Raw genomic sequence first — 6,299 nt, forward strand, 5'->3', positions numbered from 1 at the left:
CCACTAAATTGTATTCCTTGTTCACATGTTCAAATTCATTTCCTAACAAAAGAAAACAAAATGCCTACATTGAAAAGGCAAAATTGTTTTTGAGAACACATTTATAAACATCAAGAATCGCCACAACCAGATTGAGAGAAAAAAAAACTCCAAATTGAAGGGATTAGGCTCTACAAATAAAATTCAGAAACATTACTGAGGATGGATGACTGTTGGATTTCTTAATTTGACTAAACACAAGCAAAAGTTCCGATGATCCGTCGGTTTTGACTGGTAAATTGCGTCACGTAGCTATCCGCGCGTCAGTTTTATATCTACGTCACCGTGACGACGAGTTCGGGTTATCCGCACGTTAACGTTTAAATAGGCAGGAAAGTATCCGTATCCGTGGATATAGTGCTGAGTTGTGTGTATTTTGTGTCATATGCAGTATATTGTTAATGTATACCTTATGTACAGTGTAGATACATAAGGATTCACTGTTTTCTAATGTCACGTTATAAACCGCACGAAATGATCGACTCCTTGTCTTTTAGATATTTCCCTTAAATAGTTAATTATTTCACTTAAGTAAATAAATATTAAAGATGTATCGTCCTCCTGAAAAAATAAATTATCCAAAATGTGTTGTTTAATATGCCATTTTGATGTTCCATAATAGTTATTCACTTTGATCAAAAATTGGATCAAAAAAAAATCATTTACTTGAAAAAAACTGTAATTTAAAGCAAAAAATAGTCAAATTGGCTTCCAGCCAATGGGTTTTTGATTATTTAACAGTTTGTTTTGACTTTAAAAAAGTAAAAAGATTATGTTTTCGGGGTTTTTTTTCTGCGGAAGTGATTAACTTTATTAAAACTACAAAATAACCTATTCAAAGTTTGATTTAACTAATTGTTCATGTTTTGGGGGGACAACACATCTTTATAGCATTAACAATATTAATTTCGATAATTGGATTTTGTTATTTATGTGATTTATGTTTCTCTTGACCAGAGGGTGTGAATGTTGAATAAGACTTCAAAATAAAATTCTTTAATCATCCCGCGTGGGGCAACTTCAACAAGGAATGAAATAATACATTTCTTTTAAATACAGTAGGCCTAATATATCATTTTGATTCGTGTGAATCTTCATTTTGATTTGTTTTATTTTGTTGGACAGTTTTTTATATGTTTCTCCTAAGGGAGGAAATAAAATTTTAATTTGAATATAGTAATAATCAATTAAAAAATAACAAATAACATTTAGGCCTAAACTTAGCATAAATCTAAGATCCATATTCATCCTATGGCCCATGAAAAAAAAGTATTTGAACTTTTATTTCAATCGAATACTATTTTATTATTATTATTGTTTATTATTATTATTATATATTATACATATATATTATATTTAGGCAAATTGCCAAGGATAACCACAAGCGAATTCATTCACTGTCCTTCTTAAAGGTGGAAATCCTGTTTACAAGACAAACATACTAGTTGCAAAAAAAAGAATTTAGTTGTTGTTTTGTCTACGCATGACTGTGGTACCGGAGACCATATGGTAGAAGTTGGAACAACTCATGAAATAGTCATGAAGGTGTTTTTAATTACATTTAGCTAAAATTAGTTTGTCATAAAAATATGAATTTCGCAATGAGCATTCGGTAATTTTTCGAACATACATTTACAATTTTCACTAGTCCATCGATCTTTAAGGTTTAAATTGTAGAAAAAAAGCTTAAAATCTAGCCTTAAAATCCCACTGATCATCAACAATTATTGTATCCCTAAATATAGCATTGAAATGTACCTTAAACCTAATTAATAATAGACATCATGCGCATTGTGAATCCGCTTAGATTTTGTGGCCAAATTCCCCTAAATTACTTTTCGTTGGTATTAATAACAAAAGGTGTATTAAAACTGTTTGTCGCAGTCGACGAGTTCCCGTTATATCCGTGTTGTGCCAATCTTTCAGGGTAAAACACGAGTTGAGAATATTTAGAAACAATCAACGGTAGTAATTCGGTAATAGATTTCCAGATGAAAACACAAATTGACAATGCCGTAAATACTTTTACAGTTTCATAAAAGTTAAACGTTAACTTTTAGGCACACAAGAGGGCGCAATATTGTATCTATTATTATTATAATCCTCTATCAAGTTTCGAAACACTCTTAAAAAAAAACATCTTTTTTCTTTGTAATTTCTTTCTTTTTTTCTCTCAGTGCTTTGGGACAATCTTTTGATAGAAGCGCTATATAAATTGAACAACATTACATTACATAATACTGTATGGATATTTCTTTTGTAAGTTCGTCTTATTGTAAACAAAAATAAATTTAATTTTGTGATATCACTAATTTAGCTAATCAAAGCAATTAAACAAAAAGGAATATATGAGAATTGTACACCGTACGAGAGTGTGATGTGACACTTTGTAGGCCTTAAATTGTTTTTTTTAGTTTTTCATTTATCTGTTTGGTATATCTCAGAGCAAACATAATTTCTATGTATATTTTATATGCAAATGACAATAAATGGAAGTAATTTTCCGCTGATGAATGAATGAAAAAGATCAAACTTTAAATATCTTTTTTTTATATTTTTCCACTTTTGTGATGTTCTGATACTGTATTTGTATTTCAAAGTTTAACTCCATTAGTACTGTATACCCTTAGGCTTAAGCAAAGAAACTTAATACTTATGCTCTGGCACGCCTATCTTATTCTTTATAGTATGGTATTTTCTACAACTACATAAATTGTATTATTTGTAATGATTATTGTATTATATCCTGCAATTGGTATTTACCCTGTCTTTAACAGTCCGCGCACATGACTCAAAAAGGGAATTTGGTCTTGGCGGGGTAAACGATAATTTATTAATAATATCGATACAAATCCTATACAATTGACCATATCGGTATGGCATTACGGAAACGAGAATTTTTGCGACAATCCGGATTTTACATACCAACACAAATTGTGTCATTGTAGTGAGTATTTGGGGGAATTTGGTGACAAAAGATCAAAACGGATCCACATTTTGCGCGCGCCATGCATGCCGTAAAGACAAAAACATTGCCTTATACGAATCATCATGAATGGGCTTGTTTTATTTCTTGGTATAGGTGATTTGAACATAACAAATAAAACTATATTTGTTCACTTGGCAACTTTTATACTAGATTGACTACGGCTTTATAAGACAGGTTGTTAACCTGGTAAAAGTAGGCTACAGGTTGTTGATGTTGGTATCTTAAAGTAGGCCTAAAGCGTGAGCGCCGTCGGTCGCATATTAATATTATTGAATCCGATTAGGATGATAAATGATCGAAGAAGGAGCGGTCTTGTTACGTGACAGGCTAACATTTCAAGGCCATATAATCTTTGTCAGGCTGGCCTTGGTTTTGAACCTTCCCACTGGTAAGTGTGGGCGGAAGGTGGGAAACTGCGGGTTAATGCACGGCCGATGAATAAAAGTACAATAATGTAGGCCCTACTATGTGGCCTATAATAAGTAAATAGGCATAATGACATGTACGTTATTAATACATTCAAACATTGTTAAGAAACATCCAAACATCCGGTCGCCATTATTCTTTTACAAATAGCTGAGGAGTGCGAATTGTGGTTTTTTCAATTATAAATTCCAGGTTTTATGATTAATAAATTTACGCAATGAACACGAAAAATACGGTGAGTGGTTGTCGTACCACATGCATGGCATATTATTTGTACTTCTACTTTCATTATCAGTTGTTAATATTCAATTCGTAATTAACCACTGTATTAATCATATTGAAGTCTTTGCATTTTATTTATTTTTATTTAACAATATCTTTATACAGGATTACACAACCAGGTAAAAGAAAACCTGGTCCTTTTTAAATACAACACATCAGGGGGTTGGGAGAATGTTTAGTTTTGTGGGAAAAAATGAGATCGATATCTATAGATATCGATCTCCTTTTTTTACAGCTTTTGAATGAAGCAATTGTTGGGGAATATTTCATTTCAGTTGGTAGGTTATTCCATATTTTTGCCTTACGGTATTTCATTTCAGTTCTACCCATAATGTTGTCGCTTTCTCCTTTCTCTTCCATTTTTATTATGATATATCGTACTGTATATTGTATCTTTTTCTTCTAAACTTTTTTGTTAATGTACTTCACTTTTTCTGGGAGCCTAAGGTGTAAAATTTTAACTTATATAGGTTTCCTTCAACACATACTATGTTGTATGAATTACTATTGTACGTGTGTTAATATAATTATTATTTTTATGTATTTTTAATATGTGTGGAGAGTGTTTATTGAATAAACGAAAATAAAAAAGAATATATTTTACACAAAAAAAATCATTATTCAGAAATAAATCATGGTTTTAATCCAGTTATGGTACAGTCCGGGACGCAATATTTCTTTTCGTACATGAGTTGGGGACCCCCTCATGAAACGTCACAAAATAAACATGAATATTCATTAGTCATATCCATATGTGACGTAAGAATTGGCCGGGACTCTTTTACAAAACTATTGATAAAATTGTAATTAAAACTCGCTAGTCGGATTCGTGAAGCTATGCACGTGCCTCTTGGTGGAAAAAATGAGATCAACTTCTTTCTTTGGATGAATAATGTGTTTTTATTTAGTTGTGATGAATCCCAGCAGATGTTGAACTCAATTTCCAGGTAGACTAAAATAAAAACATTCCAGTGTCGAATTTCATCAAATAGGGATTTCCCCTCTGGTGACGTATTATCATATCCCGTTCAGTGTAGTTGTATAGAAAGACGCGATATACCTATAGGAGGATGCTATCAGTCTAGCAGCAGACGATCATCGGGTACGCGCGCGCCACGCGACCAAGGTGCCAATTTCTCTCATCTAAGTCAACTGTGTGTGACGGTCAGACTTACCACAAGAATGATGTTATATTAACTACTTCATTGAATGTTTACATGTCACGAAGTGCCGCCTAATAAGTTAATTGGGTAATAAACTTACTACCCAAACCAGATTTGGCCTGGGCTGGCTAAGCCGGCTCTCAAACACAGAATAGGACGCCTAGTGGCTCTACTTAATTAGACCATGATAGCGTTGAAAAAAGAGAGGGGCCTAGCAAATATAGTAGCTTTTAATAATTAACAAAACATACAGCCTAACATTCAATCTTATTTCATGACATAATAAGACTATATATAAAGACATGATGGTAAATAAGACCTTTTAAAAGTAGTAAATAACTTACTTTCATTTTGCCTTTCTTTGTACGATGAGATTTGATCGTCTGATTTCAAATTTACAGAAAAAGATTGCCAGAATTTTCTCTCGGACAAAATCCAGTGATCTGATTGGTTGAAAGTCAGATTAACAATTTTGGATAGCAAAACAGTGGGGACGTACACAACTAACATCTCTTCTCCCACAATATGAAATTGTTTTTATCGAAGTTTAATCGAATTTCGATCAAGATAAAGTTTCAAAACTGTAATGGACCCAACTAGGCCTACTATATGCATACTAATCTCTTTTTTACAGTACTTTTCATTCCTTGTTTGTAATCGAATTTGCAACGATTTAATTGTATTATTTGTATTGTTGATATATGGACTTGTTCCAAAATAGAAATTTAATTGAATTTACACACAATATTGATTAAATGCTGTGTGGTATGCGATATGACCATATGGATCTGTTTAAATTTATTTCTTTATTTAATATTAAATGTTCAGTTGTCAGGATCCGCCATTTTTTAATTCGAGTGAAGCGAATTCAAAAGAATTTATTTTCGTCAATATTATTGAAACCGAAAAGATCGGGTCACTGGCGCAGAATCTGAATAGGGTCTACGTGATTTTAATATTTTCGTAAATTGAAACCGAAAAGAAAAGATCAGGTCACTGCTGACAACAAGGATCTGTATAGGGCCTACGTGATTTTTGTCTGGATAAATAAGCCTCGTACTAAACTTACGGCGGAAATTCATAGTGTCATCGCATTAATATTTTAAATAAATTAACTTTATGTAATGTCTCAAAAATAAATATGATTATAGCTCTTCTTCAAAAATATGTTATCAGCTCCTCATCCAGGAAGGATGAGAGGTGGCGTTGGAGTAACTGTATAACTTGTTATGATATAAACATGAATGGTAAAAAAGACCTAATTTTCTTATTAAATGTCGAATGATTTACCCCGCGGAAGTTCAATGATGGGCAGCTCCTCTTTTACAGCGTGCCCTGTTAATGATAGACGTAGCCCAACCGACATTTGTTATCGGCTAGAGCCGACATTGTTTGTAGGC

This window comes from Antedon bifida, chromosome 5, assembly GCF_963402885.1.
Source record: "Antedon bifida chromosome 5, ecAntBifi1.1, whole genome shotgun sequence".
Lineage (NCBI taxonomy): Eukaryota > Metazoa > Echinodermata > Crinoidea > Comatulida > Antedonidae > Antedon > Antedon bifida.